This window comes from Poeciliopsis prolifica, unplaced genomic scaffold (genome assembly GCF_027474105.1).
Source record: "Poeciliopsis prolifica strain line A6 unplaced genomic scaffold, Auburn_PproV2 SCAFFOLD029, whole genome shotgun sequence".
NCBI classification, from domain to species: Eukaryota; Metazoa; Chordata; class Actinopteri; order Cyprinodontiformes; family Poeciliidae; genus Poeciliopsis; species Poeciliopsis prolifica.
The window spans coordinates 6,715,859-6,736,224 of record NW_026562404.1 but is presented as its reverse complement, the minus strand read 5'-3'; the positions used below and the strand labels follow the sequence as shown (position 1 = coordinate 6,736,224).

General features: G+C 37.6%; 1 protein-coding gene across 2 annotated transcripts in view; it reads right to left on the bottom strand.

Annotated features, from left to right (window-relative positions):
• camkvl (CaM kinase-like vesicle-associated, like) overlaps positions 1-11,936 on the bottom strand; it is a 46,283-nt gene extending 34,347 nt beyond the window's left edge. For both annotated transcript variants that reach the window (XM_055049565.1, XM_055049564.1), the window contains exon 1: positions 11,743-11,936. The gene's annotated coding sequence lies outside the window, so the exon portion shown is untranslated. The remainder of the gene's footprint in view (positions 1-11,742) is intronic.
• Between the last annotated feature and the right edge of the window lie 8,430 nt (positions 11,937-20,366).

Below are 20,366 nucleotides of genomic sequence, written 5' to 3'. Positions count from 1 at the left end.
TTGCCAAGGCAGATTTGGCATAAATTTGCAACTGTCTGTATTTACTTATCAAGTGCGGAGCTAAATCTGTGCCTGAAAGGTGTGGACACAGTGCTCCTTGCACTTTCAGTGTTGCATGCTTATTTATAGGTGTTTCCCTTTGAGAGTGTAAAATATAGGAAGGAGAATATTTAAATGAATCACGCCAACTTGTTTACTAGGCTTCGCGCCTTGCATATTGCCAACTGTGCCATAATTTACTGCCAAAAACCAGTAAATTAGCTATTGTGTCTAATGTGATGCTTTGAGGGAGATGTGCAGATGTTCCCAACAATAAAATGAGATGCGAATTTGTGAAGTGAAAATGTTTCTATTCCCATAAATTTTGTTGGAATTCCAGAAAAAGCCACTAAGCCAAGGTTGAGTGGGTTTAGTGGTTTATGAAATCATAGACCAGCTTAAGTACCTTGCATAAAAATTCATGTCCCTTGGATTTTTCAGCATTTTGCCACGTGACACAAATTTCAATGTGTTTTACTGGGATTTCATTCGACCAATATTTGTGAAGTAGAAGGAAAATGATGTATTGTTTTTAAAAGTGTTAATACTGAAAAGCTGAGTCAAGCTGTGGATTTTTAATCCTTCTCTTAAAGCCAATACTCGTGTCTCCTCTCACTGCAATTAAAGCAGCAAGTTTTTTTATGTCTTTTTTTCCCAAATTGACTCACTTCAGTAGGTTTGAATGGATAACACTGAACAGATAATGTATGCGAACAGCAGTCTACAAATTCTTGGACTACACTGTTCTGTTGCAGCTTTTGCTCAATATTTAATGTTGCCAGACCCAGTCAGAAAGGAGTTATTATGACCAGAGTGACAGCATGGTGATATTTCTGGAATATAGAGACGTCACCATTTGTCTAGATATTTAAAAATAAAACAAAGCTGTTCAGTCCAATATGTTCTTGGTTGACAAATGTGACGTGACTCACATCACACATCTCTTGTGTCTCATAAAGTTTGCCTCTGATTACTGCTTTGGGAAGTCTTCCCAACTTGTGAGGGAGGAGAGACTGCAAATAATGTCCATCAATAAGGTCCTTTGAGATTTAGTTGCAAGGCAGCGTTGACGTTAGCACTTAGATCTTTCAGTCTCTGGTTTAAATATCAATGTATAGATATTCTCCTTGTGGAAGCATGGGATTTATTTTTGGTACTCTGGTTTCCCTTCACAATTCAAAAATATAGATGCTAGGTTATAAAGCGACTTTAAGTGTAGGTATATGTCCTGCATATATTAAAGAGTGAATTTACAGTAGCACCTTGTTTAACAGTTATCCCTGAGATAATAGCTGTTGATGGAGAAAGAAGAGCAAATGCAGAATTTATCAAATTGAATTTGATGACTTTTAGCATAAGCCGGTGAAACATAGGTACTTCATTAGCCAAATGTTTCTTTGTTAGCGGCCACATAATTTTGTGCTGCTCCTGGAAGACAGCTGTGGTCATTAGTTTTAAATTAGCTGCTTGTGTCATGTTGTTCGCACTCAGGACCGGACACTCCCGCCGGTACCATTTCTGAACTGCAACCAGATGCTAAACTGCCCCCAAATAGTATGCAAAGCCTCAAGTATTCCCATCTCAAATCCATCCGTGCATTCGGCAACACCAGCACAAAAGGAGTTGCTAGATATTCTCCTTCTGGAATACTGACAATGTCATTTTCCCAGGATATGTAATTGCTTGTATCTGTGTCCCTTTACACAAACCATTTCCTCTAGCACAATGGCTGTGTCATAATTGTTTTCAATTAAAAAGTGTCACGCTGCAGCTGTCTAAGTATGGCTGTTCAGGGGTAAAGGCTAGCAGGAGTTGATAGGCAGAACCTTTGGCAGCCATGGTAATGATAGGAAGGAGATCCACAGTTGGAGGAGTGATGAAGCAGTAGCTTGTGGGCTCCATCTTTAACGACAGATTGGGGTGTTATGTAAGGAGCGATGCAACTGGGGCTGGTGGAGAAAGAACCGATGAGTCCTGATCATAAATATGACAGGGAAGCAACAAGTGGCATTTTGTTGAAATGAAGTTTATGCCTAATTATATTTTTGCCCTTTTTTTTCTTCATCTCATCTTTTGTCAGTAGAACTACTAGGTGCAGTAAAGTCTGAGAAATTTTGTCAGTTTCAGTTGTGCCTTTTATGTCATTTTCCTGATCTGTAACCTAGCTTTTGTGTGCTGGCCCAGATTCTAGCCCACTTAAGGCACTTTTCTGCTGAACTCAATGAAACTTCAAGCCTACTGTACCACAATTTGGCTCTGTTGTGTCTGCGTAGCTATGAGGAAATGCCCCAACTAACAGGTGAGGAGACTTGCGTATAAAATTAGGCCAGGCTGTGTGTGTCAGGACTGGGCTGCTTGGCCTCCAGAGGGCTGTTTGAAGGAAGAAGAAGGGAAAAAAAACAGCCATTCTTGCTTCATTCTCTCCCCTGTCTGCTTCAAAAGGCCACTGCAGCTGTCTGATGACAGAGATAAATAAGAAGTGGGAGAGAAGGGCACAACTGAGACACAGGGAGGTGAGAGATACCCAAAGACAAAAGGAGGAGATGGAACCAAGAGTTGTAAAAAGGAAGAATTTTTTTTAGGAAGGTATAAAAATGGAGAAAATAATTCATAGATGTGGGCAAAGACACAAGGAGTGGTAATGAATGCCATTTTAATGAAGAACTTTTTCTCCCTCCTTTCTCCTCTGCCTCTGATCTGTCTTTTCTTTCGATCTCTTCTTTTTCTTTCGTGTCTTCCCTCTCTTTTCTATAACGCAGGACGACCCTGGGGATGGGATATCTCATTAGTAATTTACGCCCTCTCCCCACAGATGTATTTTCAATGCCTTGAATGCTGCTTAATTAAGCATCCTACAACAAAGTGCATAAAACAATTTTCTTATACATGAATGATAAAGAGGCCTCAAAGATCCTTGCTTTGGAGGAGTCTTTTACCTTTTTTTTTTCTGTATTCCACTTTTTAGACTTTTGAGCCGAGGTCAAACCTCACTGAGGCAAAGAGAGCAGACAATGGCTATGCTCTCTTGTTTGTAGATGAGATATGGAGCTATCACCAAAAGTGGAATGAATACAAAATGAATATGTGACAGAAGTATACCTTTGAGCATACAGCCCAAAACTGTTTTATTTTATTTTTTTTACTTTTGCAGACTGTGTGGAACACAGTCTTTGTTCCACTTTGTACAACGTGGAACAAAGTGGAAATTATCATAGTCTTTTATGATTTGGGTTTTTCTCATTTCTAAAATTCCTTTGTCTTAACTTTTGTTTTTCACAGTTACTTTTTATTATTTATTTTCAGCACCAGTGTGTCTCCTCATCTTTGAGTTCTTTTTGTATTTTTGTCTAGGTTTTATAAATTTGTCAAGTGACTTGTAAAATTTTTTGAACCAATATCCTTCTGTCTCCTCTGCATTTAGGTTTTGTTCAAACTGTTCTGTGGGAGAAATATCCTTGCATCGTCAGTGGGGTTTTTCTTTTTATACATATAAACAACACATTGTGACCTTTTTTTCTATAATTATTTTCTCTTCTAAACAAAACATTTGTTTGCATGGAAATACTGGAGGAAGAATAGCTTTGTGCCCCAACTCTACCCAGCACAGCTCACTTTAAATTGCCGTAAATTGTTGAATTTATCCTGGCTCACACCAATGAGCATGTAATGATTTGTGCAGAACGGTTTCACCGTGGGCCAGTGACTTTATGAAGATTTCATGAGTTTAATTTCTCTTCCTGCTGTGTTACTGCTAGTATTGGTTTGCATGCTTGTTTGAGTGTTTTTAGTTCTATAGTTTCATAATTTGTCAACAGTTTCTTGCACTACAGTAGCAAAATGAATAAATGTTCAACTGTTTGTGTTTTGGCAGTGTTGCTGCGAATGATTTGGCTCATGTGTAATAAAAATAAAATTAAAAAGTGTGGAATATTTTCTACGAAATCCAGAAGTAACCTCAACTTGTACTTCTGCAGCTCTTAATAACAATATGACTTGCAGATTTAATGGTTTATAGTCTTCGAAGCTTTGTCATTAGTTCAAAAACTAATAACTGATAATGAATTATAGAGATGCACTTTTGAAGCTTTCCTATGTGCTAGAGCTTTGTTAATATGGATGTAACAGTTTTATTCCCTCAAAAATAAATAAATAAATAAATAAAGGAAATAAAAAACTATGGACAATTACATTTTGTCCTTAACCATTGTATGTGATTATAGCCCAGAGTTGTGCCATGGGAAAAAAAATAGGAACAAGTCACCAGGGAACAAATGGAGACAACAAAGAAAAAAACACCAACGTCTTAAAAGGTAGTGATTTTAGTTTTTGTTTGCAAAATAGTCTACTAAGTGAAGGGTGGGAAAATGCAAAGCTGGTTAACATTCCCTTTTTGCACAGCTCCTCATATCACTGTTTTTGTTAGCGTCAGCCAATAATCTCTGTAAAGCAGGTCTACATAAACATGTACTTTCTGATTAGGTTTCTGTTATTGAATGCAGCTGAAATTGTTACTCAAGTATTGAACAGTGGCTGCCATAGAGCATCGCCATAGCAGAACTTCTCCACACCAATCTTTCAAATTCTGAATCAGAACAAGACGAAGTGGAAAAATGTGACAATAGCGACTACATTACAAAACGTTTCAAGTTTCCAGTCAAGTATACTAGCAAGTTAACACATACAAGCTTTAATCTTCAAGCACCTTCCATTTTCATCTCAGCAAGTCATCTACTGTCACTGAAGCCCATCTTTATGCCCATCAAAAAGCAGATTAAAAATAAAATTGATATGGTAGTCCATCAAGCAGAAAATAAACCTAGAAATCGTAGAGCAAGAGAGCTTGGTTCAAATGAATGTCCACACGGACTTGTACTTTTCATACTTTTACAGTACCCAATGTCCTTGAAACAAAACGGAGCCCCTTACTGCTGAACATTTTGTAAGGACATTTATGTCCATTTCACAGATATGTCATTTTGACTACTGCAACCAATATGAGGTGATAGTATTATATTTTTGCAACTAATAATAATATTTACATCCAAGATCACGCTCATACACATTTAGTTTTAATTATGAGTCAAACATCATAAGAGTCAACAGGCCTAAAGAGCGACTGGGACCAGAATTATTTGAAATATGGAAATCATTTACAACTAAATTCAATTATGGAATATTTTATTATTATTATTATTATTATTATTATTATTATTATTATTATTATTATTATTATTATTATTATTATTGTCTCTAATTCATGAATACCTAACTTCAATGGAAATGACTAGAACACAAAATATCTGTTTTTACCAAGAGGGAAGGATAGCGGCTAAAAGGGCAAAGACATACACCGGCACAATCTATTGTTATGCTCAAAGTATAATTACAGCTTTTTATATTTCCAATTCAACTCCATCATTTAGCTTCTGTCAGAAGCTAACTGACAACATTTAAGTACACTTCTGAGAAAAAGCTGATTTAATAGACCAAGACGTGATGTCTGAATGTCTGGATGTGGCTTGTAATGTGAAGTGCTCTGAGTGGTCAACAAGTCTAAAAGTGAGCTTTATGAATGTTGTCCTTTAGAAATGCAGCCCATTGGCAGTCCACAGCATAACCATTTCCATTTGCAATGCTGATACTGATGATTTGAATCTGAAATGTGACATTCCTTAGTATTTTCTGAGCCATCACACACACAAAATGACAGCAGCTATTATCAAATTCTGTCTGATATTCATGTGCGTTCTATAAATATTAATAACATGAAGGGCATGTCTGAGAATTGGGAAATTAAATGGAAACAATCTCAATGCTGGCAGGAGATAAAAATGTAAAGGTGTAAAGTATGTAAATGCTGCATGTTTGTATGTGGAAGCAAGTGGGATTTGTTGACATCCTTGTGCTCACATTCGTACTATTTTTAGGTCAACTGCATCATAGCGTCCTACTTAGATGCTTTCTCTAGTTTACACTTCAGCCAAATCAAACAGCTATAATGAACTGATTTGTCAGCTGTCTATTCAAAATGGAAAAGGAGGAGCGATCCAAGCAACTGCTCATCAAGGAAGCAACTGTGTTTTTGGGACCAGAGAGTCCTTGAGTCAAACATTTTCCGCCGCCTGGTGCCTCACATGGTTTTCCACAGAAAGACTGTGGAAAACAGCAATCCTCCACTAATTTACACTCACCCCCAAAGTTATTAGGTTCATCTGTTTAATTGCATGTTTTAACATGAATAATGAATCACCAGTCTCTTAAGTACAATCCCAGTATCAGCTTGGGAAAGAACAAAGATACAAGTGACTATGAACATGTCATGATTGCTTCTGGCAAACTGGACTAAGTATTTCATAATCTGCTGATCTACAGGAATTATCCAAAACACCCATCTCAAAAAGGACAAAAAAGAGATAAAGTCCATTGAGAAACAGCCACAGTGTGAATGAAAATCCTTGGTAAAATTATCAATGGGTAGATTAGTTTAGCATGATAAAAAGCCAACAAAAACTAAAAAAAAAAAAACACTCATTACAATGTGTACCGGATTGGAGCTTTCATTGAAGAACACATCGAACCAGCAGCAGAACACCACACAAGGAACCAAGACGAGAAACAGAACCTCATCAAAACTGGACAAGAACATAGTAGGGAAAAAAAAAACTTTCGTAGGTCACTGAGGAATGTTCCCAATGTTTGATTGACTCTGTGCTACAGCTAATAAAGGCATTCTCTACATAAAACGAGGTACAACATGAAACAAGCAAAGTGTTGGTACCTAATCATGGGTCTGTTCAGTCTCTACCAGACTGGACAAAGCCGTTTATCACAAACAGTGCACGGCCATTCAAACATTCAAAAACACTTGGAAGAATAAACTGGACCTTCGAATGCCAGTGACCATGCAACATATGGCCGAGGGAGAGAGAAACAAAATCTAAGAGCCACACGTGGAGAGCATGGTTTTTTGTACAAAGATATAAAGTGAAAAATGATGGAAAAAAAGATCCAAATACATAGTCCAGTCATCAATAACAAAGTGTGGTCAAATAGGATACAGTTTTTTTCAGAAAGGAAGTTATTCTTTGGTTTAGAAAATCGGTTAAATCGCTCGATAGTAGCCGAGCTGTAATGTCTGAATACACAAGAGCACTTTTTGGGATGCGTGGAGTACAGGTCAAGATGAAGATGTAAATATATGTTGGTCAGAACCCAAGAAAAGGGACACTGTCCGGAGATCGGCCAAATGTCTCTATGATCGAGTCAAGATTTCCTCGTGATTCAGTTGTGCTGACTTAGGTTGCAGTCTTCAATAATATCTTCACTGTTCAACCAAAGTCCAGCCTGCAGGGGTTTTAGTCCTGAAGAGTCACCACATCAGCATCTTGAATACACCACACTACCTACCCAGGTAAAAAAAAATAAAAAATAGATGCACGGGCAAACAGAAAAATGGATGGACAGAAACAGAGAATAACATCAGGAGGACTGTAAATGACATGGGGCTCAGCTGGAGGATTGAGGGAGCAGCTGACTTGAGAGTGGCTGGGTGCAGGAATGCAGCAGATGAGCAAGGAGGGCAGGACATGAGATACCTCTGGCACCAAGCTCAGTTATGAGGGAAAAGGAAAACAAAAACATATGCTGTGTGTGCACTTTGTCCAGAAGCTTGTTGTTATATAACTGTAGCGTGTGTGTATGAGTCTGTGTGTGAAAAAAGGCAAATTCTGGCTGTTATGTGTTGGCATTTCTTGTCCAGCTAAACCAGTTTTGCCTCACAGACTGACAAATTGTTTTTTTTTTTAAAAAGAAGAAGATAAAAATGTTTCCTCGATGCTATCTGTTCTACATTGAGATCATTGTCGGCCACCAAATGTGGGGACACTGAGCAAACACTGCGTCACATTACACAGATGTTTCAAAAAGTCATCCTGATGGATAGAGGCACCTCCTAATCTCCTACAACCATCTGTAACCTGTGCTGGCTGCTGTGATGGTAAATCACTGTAACTGCGAACGTGTTGGTTGCAGACTGTAGCAAGCCTGGGACACGGCAGCGCAATGACATTAGAAAACATTTGCACAAGAATAAAACAAGGATTATTGACTCTATTATTTACATTTATCATTCCATGCCTCGCCATGCCATTTAAACACACTACACCTGTTTGCACACAGACGATTCGAATGTGTCTTTGTGATGATACAAATAATATATCAAAGAGACAACAAAATCTGAACAGCTGGATGTAGTGGCACAAGGACATAGGGTGGAATGAGATCTTCACAGTATGACAATCTTGAGCAAAAACACCACTTTGTCATGATTATTGTTTCAAATGTAAAACAAAAATGGATAACATGATTTAATTCAAAATAGAGGGCAGCGGTTAATAATTTTGAAGCTAAAAAAATGTATTATTATAGTTATTTTATCATCCTTAAAATGTATTTATTATTTTATTAATTACGACATAGTCTTATTATAATATAGAGTAATAATATCAACACCTGCTGGTTTATTAGTTGACCTTTGTGTTGAGGTAAAACTTTTTGTGGATTGACAAAAGAGCTCAACTAGCGTTACCTAGTCAGAGCTATAGGTGGCGCTCCTTTAGTGACTGTCCATCTTTTTCACAATGTGAAGTATTTCCATCCTGCAGGATGTGCACTTTTTCTGACATTTTTGTAATTTTACACTGTATGATGTAATGGAACAATTTGATCTTGTATCTTGCATATTTTTATATTGGCAACTGGACAATGTCATAGAAGCTTTTCAAGTAAACCTATTGAATTTTAGTTTAACTCCAAATGTCACAAACTTTGTGTTTTAGTCAGTAAGTTAATATTGGCTTAAAATCAAGACTAGGTAAGGAACTCACTTAGAATCATATTTTAAAATGGTCCATATGTCCATTACCTTTTGTAATAAACAAACTGAAAGATCTGTTTCAACATTAGTGCCTGTAAAACTTTCTACAATGTTTAAGTGTCACCTGAAAATCAGCATGTTATGACAGAATCTGCATCTTTAGTCTTCTAACAATATCAATCTGGTTTCTGCATAATACCTGACACATATTTGAAATAAAATATTATATAAACTTTAGGTTATGTGCATTGCTTTGTACTTTGGTAGTCATGAAACTGGTGAAACTAAAAATGGAGATTCGATCGTAAGGTATATAGGAGGAATCTTTTTGTCCATTAGACGCCTGGTCTTCTAGCAGTGGCTAAAAGAGGATTTTAAAAGTAAACAGACCAACTGGCAGACAAACAGGCTGATAGATATTACATAAGTTGCACATGACCAATCCTAAACATCCTGCAATAATGTCATAGTTGTTATCCCACTGTAAGATGATTTGACTTTTTAATATTACTCTAAATGCGTCTGACTCGTAGGTTACTCCGTTGTAATTTTCCATTAGAATCTCCCAACTCAGTCTCTTTCCTTAATATGTGCACTGGCAGAAAGAATGGATCGACTGATCTGTGTCTACAGATATTTCTAGTTTTTAAATGAAAATGTACCTTATTGTATTTAACGTTACATGTAACAGCTGATTGCACATTTAGGAAATGGAGATATTCTGTGTTGGAGAAGCACAACTCCAAGAAGAATGTCTAATTTTAAGTTGCATCTTAAATACTGGTGTTTTTGAAAGATGGAAGGATGGATGGATGGATGGATGGATGGATGGATGGATGGATGGATGGATGGATGGATGGATGGATGGATGGATGGATTGATGGATGGATGGATGGATGGATGGATGGATGGATGGATATATTTGCATCTTGTTACATTGGATTCAACAGATAAACTAAAAACTAGAAATAGAACAAAAACACACATTTGAATTTACAAAACATGCTAACCTTTTTTCGCCACACATCTTTCTTTGCTTTTCTTGCTCAGCAACCTCTTACATTGTCTCAAAGGTGTTGTTCTGTTGTACCTTCAACCAGATTTACAATACTTTCTCTTGTTCTCCTCCTTCATATAAAAGCAAGTTTAATGAGGCCAAAAGGGGCTATATTCTGCTTTCATTGCAAAAATAAAATATGATGTAATATCACCATTATAGCTTTAATAGAAGCAGTTTATCAGTTTTGATAAGTTTAATTATTCAATTGATACCTCTCTGGAACCTCTTCTAGTAAAGCTGCATTAAGCACCAGGGAGTTAATCTCAATAATTTCTGCTGCCTGTTTCTCTGATTGCATTATATATAATATTTCTTAATCCCTTTGACATTTACCTCGATTTCAGGAAGAACTTGAAGCAGAAGATGGGCCAGAATGGAACAGAAAAAACACATTACATTGCTTCTTTTTCTGTTAATGGGAGGTTAATAAATAATTAATCGAAGCTTAAGATGGAAACAGCTTCAATACATAGATGCATTTCAATGTATTAAAAACATTGAAAGATTTTCTTTTCTCAGTAATTCATTTAAAGTAGTAGAATAAGTTCATTGCATGGATTAACTGGACACAGAGTGGCCATATTCCATCTGTTTCTTTCAGTAAATTGAAAAGATTTTAACTCAGAGATTAAAACATTCAGCTTTTCAGAAAATCTAAATATTACGCACAACTACTGTGAGACCACTCTAAGTATTCTACTTCACATCATTGGCAATCAATACTTGGTCAGGTCTCCTTTTGATTTTCTTCCCCCAGACCCTGACCTTGATTTCCAGCTGAAATGCAAAATTCACTTTGACCTGAATAGAGGATTTTGGACAAAGAGCAAATGTCCACATCTTTTTTCTCATTCGCCCAGGTAAGACAGTTATCTTCCTTCTACTTAAATTTGCATTATTATGTTTGGATACAGCAAACTTAATTTGCTGTATCCAAATTATAGACTTGCACCCCTTGTGGAAGGTAACTCTGTCTGTCTCAAATTTTGTTTTTTTTAAAGTAGATTTCCTGTTTTTTGTTAATTGTAAGCCATAATTATCTACGACAGAATACACATTGGAAATAAATCATTTCATGATGTAAATTGATAACTTATGAGTTTCTCATTTGAATTGAATTTAAATAAATAAACTTTTCCAGAAAGAATAAGAAACTTCTTTTGCTTTTCTAAAAGGCGCCTTGAAGCGCAATTATTATACAAGGCTACAAATGGATCTACTAACTTTGAGGGCTTTCAAAAGTGAAGAACAAAGAATGAATAAGGGAATGAATATAAGTACCACAACAAATGTTCAATCTGGCCAGAGAAAGAGGCTATTGTTGAGATTCCTTAAGAGTAAAATGTAAGAGCATTTTACTCTTAAGGAATCTACAGTAAAATGCCAAATACCCCAAATATGAAACATCTGTCAGGCTTTTAACACTTTGCAACAGCCCAAAAAAACAAAAGAAAAAAACAAAAAAAACAACAGCTGAAGCAACTGTCATGCAGTACCGGCTTTGATTTCACATTGGGTCAATAACAGAGATATCAAACTATCGGCACTTTCCAGTTGTTTTCATTTGTAGATTGGCACTGCAGCAGGTTTACGCGGTGCTGGCAGAGCAGATCTCTTGATCTCTTGATCCTGGATCGTTTTTCTTTTTTTTTATTATTATTATTTTTTTTATTCAATGTTTTGTTTTAATTCCTTACTGATTTTGCAAAAAGGCTGCGCATGCAAAAAAAATTATTAAACAGATTTCAACTTCAATTCATTGGCTTACCTAAAGTTGTTGCTGCTTAGGGAGAAGTGCAGGTCTGCAGTCTCTTTATCCCCAAAAGGAAACTCTGGTCCGCCGTGGTAACAAGTGCTCGCAGAATAAAAAGAGATGTTACTAATAAGGTCTCTTTGTTAATAGACCTGCAGCGCCGGAGAGGTGAACTGAGCACAGCTCCCACTCTGGCACGACTGTCTGCTCATCGGTGAAAATTAGTTTGCGTGCTTCTGACTGCCGCCCTCCCTCCCACTCACTCACTCTCTCTCCCTCACTGTCTCCCACCCATGAGAAATAAATAATCTTTAATCTCTCCGTCTCTTTCCCTCTTTCCCTCCATCTCACTCTCTGCCCAGCAGGAGGGGGCATTTTTGAGTGAAATGAGCTTTTTTTAAAAAAAATAAATAAAAAATAAGTCTCATAAAGGAAACAAGAAATATTTGCCACAGAAACCTTCCATGCCTTTTTTCTTTTTATAATATTTTATCAACCCCCCACTCCCAAAAATGAAAAACCTGCCTCTCCCTGTCATGATTGTTTCTTGGGCTGTCCGGTTGGTGCAGGAGTGGTCGGGATTAAACCGTGGGATTATACCTCGGCATTCATTTCATCCCACACATGGAGGCACACTGGTGGACAATGACATCAGCCTTTGGCAGATTCAGACAAACAGACAGTTTCACGTGGGTAGAGATAGAGATGGAGATGGAGAGAGGGACAAAAAGACAAGAAGAAAAGAGAAACAGACGAAGGGATACGACAAAGAACTGTTCAGACCGCCAGATTATCCGCTGCTTTATGTGTTGAATTAATCCAACCAAGTTGCAACACAGAAAAGGTCAGCGGGGTGAGAGACTTCTTCGGTGAATTGAACAATTATTGTATCTCGACGCAGCGTGGCGTCTCCGTGTGTGAGTTTTAATTCAGTCGATCCATACGCAAGGCCTTCATGCTGACAGATGGCCACTGTGGTGACGCAGGAACTAAATACTGGTTTTCTGTTTGCCTCTGTGCTGTTCTCTCTGTGTGTGTCTGCCTGTGTGCATGTGAGTGGGAAAGTTGGTTTCCTTGCTCAGTTTCCTGCAGAAGCTACCAATTTATATTACTTTTCTGTTTTAGTAGCCTTCAGCTACGCACTCACTCACACAATGTTGCACATTCTGTTACATTTTACAGTTTTGCCTTTTTGTCCAGGTGCTCACAGCCATTCTCCGCAGATATTCACCAGAGACCTTCAAATATGTGGCCTCTTGTATTTGCTGAAGATACAGCTGCACGAAGATGGCTGTGTGGTTTGACAGGGTCAGAACAGAAGGGATGAGGAAAAATATTACCTGAATGGCTGCAAGAAGCCTTGGGTTGACAAAAGAAATATACTTAGCTGTTTGTTTAGTTAGGGAATCGAGGCCATTGTGAACAAACATTCCTGTGAACAAACTGTTGCAGTAAGATAGAAAAGCTCTCATGACTGCAAGTTGTCTAAGCAGAGAAAATTCAGCCTGACAACAGAACATTTTAGACAAAAGCAAGTCTGCCCCATCCAAAAATCAAAAATGAAAATCAAAAAACACTTTGATGTTGTATGAACTGTTTATCCCACTTGCTTTTGGCAGGAAAAGGAAGAGTTTGTTCATGAGAACAAAGAGGCGCCATTGAAGGAAATCGTCCTGCCTTGCAACCTGTCACCTGTGAGTGCTACGACCTGCCTACTTCATTGCTGGCAAAAGGAATCCTAGTTTTTTTTATTTTTTTATTTTTTTTTATCAAAAGTCCTGGGTCCAAAATAATCTACTGTCTGCACACCCAATGTCCATTTCCAGCTGTAGGAACATGCCTTTGCCCTGGCTTATTCGTAATTCTGCAGAGGGATTCTTTGAATTACAGATTCCCTAAAAAGAGAGGAGTCTCTGACTGTTGTTATGAAACCCATTGTTGCTGACATTCTTCCAGAGGGAGAAGATACGTACACCTGTCCAGAACTGAGGAGAGAAGGGAAGCTTAACCAGCGCTGGCCACGAACATCAGCCGAACCACCACCATGCAACTCACTGTCCACTGGAGATCTCACTGGTTCCTAAGAACCGTTAAAGTAAGAGGTGTATAAGGGCAGAGTTAAATTAGCTAAGGATGAACAGAAACAATTTTAATATTTCTTTATTGTATAATTCATTGTGTTTTGCCATTGCTGCCCTGAAGTATGCAAATCACACCGTGATATTACAATATATTATTCAGTGGGTTATTTCATGTTCATTCATACATGTTCTTGTTTTTTCTTCCACATTCCCTGCCAATATTTAAAGTCTGGCTCTGACATTCCATGTCTTATATATGATAACAGCAGGAGAAAACTCCTGAAGTGCTGTTATATAAAATGCCACCTCTAGATTAATCTGTGAGAATTCCCTGGCATCCATCTTTTAATACCGTAAAAATAGATTGTGCAGTTCAAGTACTGACTGAAATGTTTGCAAACCAGAAAAAAAAAAAAAAGTCTATCAAATCTGAAGCAGAGTACATTGTAAAAATGTTTGAGGTCCCTCTACTACACCTTTGCCATCTGATTTTAGTGCAAACTTTGACTTGACCACTTCAAACTTCATTTTGGTTTCTTTGAGCCATTTAAGAAAGGACTTGTTGATATGCTTTGTATCAAATCCCAAGTGTGCTTTGGCCAAAACTGATGGACCTTGTCCTTCAGGATTTTCTGGTGGAGATCAGCATTCATGGTTCTATCGATTCCAGCATGTTGACCAAGTCTTGAAGCAGAAACGTAGCCCAGACCTTCACACTGACTACTCACAACTCCTTTATTTGCATTGCATGCTATTACGAATAACACTTTTTTTTGTTGTTGTTGATATTTCAACAGACATATAAGATGTTGCGAACAGTGTTTTTTCATGTTTAAGAGAGCAAAACCTTAAAAAATGTGCTTTCTAGTCAATATGTTTAATTGTGAATCATCACTGTTACTCATCCTCTTTGCTACATTAAGCACTCACCTTCACCTCAATGAGGGAGACTCCAGAGTTACATTGTGGACTGATGGTCAGGCGAACATGAGGAGGTCAGCCAAATTAGGCCATTAAATAACAAAAAGTTAGTGAAGTGGATGGGTTTAAAGCAAGATGCATTGCAGCTCTGAGAAATCCAAGCAAACGTACAGCTGCCAAATGCGCCATTTGACGCTGGCAGCCTTCAAGGCCGGGAGCCATCTAGACAGAGAGCTCAGAGCTCTTGCTGTCCTTCAATCACAGTGTCACTTTTTCTTCCCCCTGTTTCTCTTCAGACTCTGTCAGTTTTAGCGTCATTCCTTTTGCCTCTATTTTCCTCTCCTTCTGGTACATATTTCACACTAACCTACAAGATGGAAATCAAAATTGTATTCCAAACTTCAAAAAGTAACTGATTTATCTTATCATTTACCTTCTAACTAGAGCACACTCCCATGTATATGAGTTCCCATCTCATACTTTTCTTGTTTATTGGCCTTAATTTATCTGCACTGTCATAATAATGGTATAACAGCTCACTGTAGACCTAACTTAGATTTATACACTGAGCAACTTTAATCTTGGTACTCAGTAATACAATGCTACCGGGGTTGTGATTATTGCACTCCCTTGCCATACTGTTTCTCACAAAGGAGGGACTGGAAGCACACACATACACAGATGCACTCACTCACTATGTGTTTTATTGGAATGTCTCCCACTTCCTTTCATCGGAAGCTCACCCTCCTCTTCTCCCTCTGCCATTCCTGCTTGCCCCTCATCCTTTCATCCAGTCTTTCCTCTCCTCCATCTATCTGTCACACCACAATCCCACTCCACCGTTCCATTTCAGGATTTTAAAAAAAAAAAAAATTATGTTACTCCTTCGTTATCGTCTCTAACATTTGTCTATTTTCTGTTTATCGTGTTTTCCTGCTGCTGCTTCTTCTTCTTCTCCTCTATTTGTAGTCCTCTGCAAATCCTCCAGGTTGGGCTTTTGGCCAGTGTGAGTCAGAGATAGGTTGTAATTACTTTACTCCTCCTCTGACAGCCCTGGCAAAAGAAAACAAGCAAAAGATAAAACAATAAAAAATTAGGAGGATATCTGTGTAAAAGATTTTAAAATACAGCGACCTAGATGATGGTTTACTCCATCTGACAGAATAAAATAAACGTTTCTTTTCAATACTAATAAAAAACTTGATTTGTGCAAAGTACTAACCACTCACACAGTTGCTTGTTTTTTCTATATGAGAACAATTTACTCAGTCCAACATCTTGCAATGAATAAAACAGAAGGATTTCTCCCACTTGCTTAATGCAACATTTCAGTGCTGGCCTCAATTCGTGCAGCTATATTTGAGTTTCAATGTAGGGCGGGCACAGCCTCCTTGACTTCTGCATTGGTTTGGGACAAATTTGCTAACCTTTTAAAACCCGTCGCCGTCTAAAAATCAGCATACATTAGAATAAGTTGAAATAATATCAAAAAGTGTGATTTCAGGCATTTCTTTCAGCTCACTTGCCTTTTAGATCTAACCTGGCTTGTTTTGTAGGGGTTGTTTTTTTTTTTTTCCCCAGTCCTCTCTTCTCGGTGTCGTCCCTAAATGACAGGAGAGCTCATTAGCTAAAGGTTGTAACAGACAGAAATAGGGATTGTTTGAAGATCTTCAGCCTGATGCATCTCAGAGAATGGTGTAGTTAATTAGCCAATCCAGGAAGGAGGAGACAGTCTCACCGATGACCACAGGCCAGCATCAAGATGCTATTCTTGTCTTGGGAGATCGATCACATTTTTCCAGCTGCTTTAGGTTCACATCTCAGTGAGACAGAGGTCACCAATTATGTTCAAAGTACACCTCTCATTTTCATTCTTTTTTTTTTTTTTAGTAAATAAGCAATTTTACAGCCGTGTTTAAATTCACTTGCAGAGGTATTATTATCCAATTAATATTTAGATGTTTTATCACCGCAAGTCAGTGTATTTCTTTGCAATCTTATGTGAGAGACAAACAAAGCAGTGCATGACTAATGAAGTGAGCTAGATCAAGTCAAGTCAAGTTTATTTGTACACATTTCAGCAACAGATCACTCCAAAGTGCTTCACATGATGACAACAAGTGGAAGCAAACTACATTTTCCCATTGTTGTTGTGAAAAACATTAGAATTTCTGCTTCATAATTGTATACCAACTCTGCACATTGCATAACATAATAATAAAATGCACAAATGTTTGTGCTTGTAATATAACAAAATGTGTAAATGGATTACGGCAAATATTTTTGCATGGAGCTGTATCTGATTCATCTTACTTCTAGGAACACAACATGAAATGTTCCTGGTAGGTCTGGTTAATTTGAGGTAAATCCATGACTGTGACATATGTTTTTAGGATTCTGCGAATAAAACAAAGCCGAAAAAAAAAAAAGGCTGGCCTTTCAGATATTAAAATGAGAGTATAAGATTGAAGTCAAAGTAGGGAAGGAATACTCCTCTACTGTACATGTCACTGGTAAGCCCTCTTCCTCAACTAGGTTGATTATTTTAAGCACTGCAAGATTGATTTTGCGGCCCTGTGGGGGCCTTGTGGTTACGTGCGAGTGCAAGTGAAGGTGCACGCAGACCAAAAAAGGATAAAACTTAGGACATCATACTGGATTGGAGCCTTGCAGGCAAGGGAGGAGAGTTGGAACGAGGACTAGAGGTGGCCTCCAGATTCCTGACGTTATTAATAAGTGACTATCTTCAAGGACATATGTGATGATTTGGGTCAAGCTATTCCCTCTTCCTCCTGTGATGTGCCAAAGTCCCCTAAAAATGGCACCAGAAATATCTCCCACTCCCAACCTTTAAAGGATTGTCCTTGTGTTTTCAGTGAGCAAAGAACAAGGGAATACTCAAAACAGTCGACTGTTTGATTCTCTACAGGGCTTTTGTTTGAGGTGATTTGTGAGATGCTGCCTCTTTATTTCAGAGTAATCGAAACAGATGTAAGAAGGTCTATCAGGGAGGCAAATTGTTAAAACTAGAAATATTCCAAAGCAAATAAACATTGTCATTGAACAAAGCCTTTTGCGTTAAGCACACACTGTCAAATGTATCATCCGTTTCAAAGCTGTTTTAAATTATGCAAAGAGGACTTTGAAGCACCTACTACCTGTAAGATCAAGGACGCAGAATGACATGTTCAAAAATCTCTATTGTTTAATTGTAACAGTCTGATTGCCTTCATTTGAAAATATCACAAATACTTCAATCTGTCTTCTAAGTCGTGGTCAGAATATTTTGCAAATACTCTTCTGAGGGTCTCATCTTTAAAAGGTGAATAAATAAAGGTTAAAAAAATAGTTACAGTTCATAACTCTTTCATATGCCACATATTCCCAAGGAGGAAGCTTGTACTTTTTTTTTTTTTTTTTTATTTTTTTTGCTTGTACTGATTTGTTAAACTCGAAGATCCATCCTGGTTGAGGAGGAAACGGGAGATTGGTTTTGTCTGCCATCTAGTGGTCAGATTAAGCAACTGGCTTGTTAAAACTCGATCAAACAAAGCAACAGTCTTAATTGTAACGTGCTTCAGATTTTTTTATCCATTGGGTTAGAAAATTAGTTGATGGGGGTTTATGAGCTGCGGAAGTTATTTACTTATTTCGGTATTTTCTGTTATATTAATATGCCTTTTATTGTTAGTCTTCATTGTGCTACTTTTGATGCCACCTATCCCTACGCACAACAAATATGTGAAAGAAGATGGCTTGATCAGATAGCAGAGACCAAAATGAAGCTATCTGAGCAATAAGTGAAACTCATACTGTACCTTACCCTGAAAACTTCTTGACTTTTAGAGCATGGTCAGGGCATGCCTCTACCAAACAGAAAGTGCCCCTCTATCTGTCTGACCCAGTTTCAAGGCATTATCTCAACGTGTAGAGTTACTCATATGATCTACAACAGAGAGCCACACAACTGGAGCCTCAGACATCACATTGCAGGTGTCACTGATATAACAAAGAGAAAACAAAGGGCGTAGGCAGAGGGGGCAATCAGATTACCTGTCCTCTTCACAGCACAGTTCCACCGACCCCACGTGGCTCAATGGTAGCACACGTGCGCCGTACACAGAGGCCATAGTCCTCTGGGTTTGATTCTCAGCCCATGGACATTTAATTCCCCTTTTCAAATATGTTTTTATTTTTTAGATATTTGTTAAAAGTGTCACTGTGCCGTGACAGTATAATATAAGGCATCTAATTTGTGAAAAAACCGAGCTTCTCCATCTCCTCAGCTCCTATTGCCGTCTAAAGAAATGGATCACTTCCAAGTCATCAATACCAAAAACAACCAATTAGAGCCAGGGGAAGTGTCTTAGCACTGTCAATCAATCTCATGTATGCACTGCTAAATGCGCTAATGGTGGAAAAAAAAACAGCTAACTGTTATAGAAAAGCCATTTAGATGTGGGCAGATATTTTAAATGACTGGTTAATGGTTGGAAGGCAAAACTGAACAGTGATATCCTTTGTTGATATGACTCTCACTAAAATTTTTAGGACAGATTTGACTTGATTTCTTCTCTCTTTTTTTTTTTTAACTAATCCAGAAAGAATAGAGTAGCTTCTCAGTCACTTTTTAAAATCAAAAACAATAAAACAAATAACAAAACAAATGTTATTAATATGTATTATTTCCTTATAGCACTGACACACTCTGGCTGCCTGTGGACATACACAGCTTTTCGCATTGATGGTTTTGTGTTTTCATAAACCTCTTGTCAACTAAATGATGAAAAACCTCCCCATGTGTTTTAAGGAAGACTTTTGCTGTACTGTTTATGACCCAGTTTATTCTATTCATCTGATAGCGTTGTTACATAGTTCTGACCCATCGTCGGAAATGTAGAGCAAAAACAAACCGTCTGTAAGCCCAGGTCAAAAAAAAAAAAAGACAAAAAACAGATAAATTGTGAAACTCATAAGATTTGCATAATCAACTTCCTCACCATGGTGTTTGTACAAATTAGCTCATTCTTCATATTGACAATAAAGTTGTAGTCAATCAAGACTAAGCATATTATTATATGCATGCAATAGCAGTCATTTAAAACTATCCTGTTTTAAATGTTTTAATTGAATGGACAAATTACTCATTGTTTGTCCATTCATTCCTCATTTATCTATGAAAATAATATATTTGAAGGAAATTTAATATAATAGAGCCACGTGATTTATCTGCGATGTTTCCAGGCTACAATTTGAGTTTATCTGAAACTATTTAGATTAGTTTGACAGCCAATTATTATCCATTTTCTCAGACTCATTCATGTGAGTACTGTCCCAATATAAGCTGGATCAACAGCAAAAACGCTTGATTTTCACAAGATGATTGACTATTGATGACTTAATTTGCAACTGACTTCTTGATAAAAAAAACTTGTATCATTTAATTTCCTCATTATAACTGTCTTATTGCTTCATTTTTTTGAACAACATTGACTTAAAAATTTGTCACAAGTTTAGAAAAAAAAAACATTTTTATTAAAATCTGGATTTGTTCAGTTGCCAGAAACCCAAGTAGCCATTTTCACTGATCAGTTCTGGCTGGCACATGTACTAGTTTACTGACCGCCGTCTGAACCT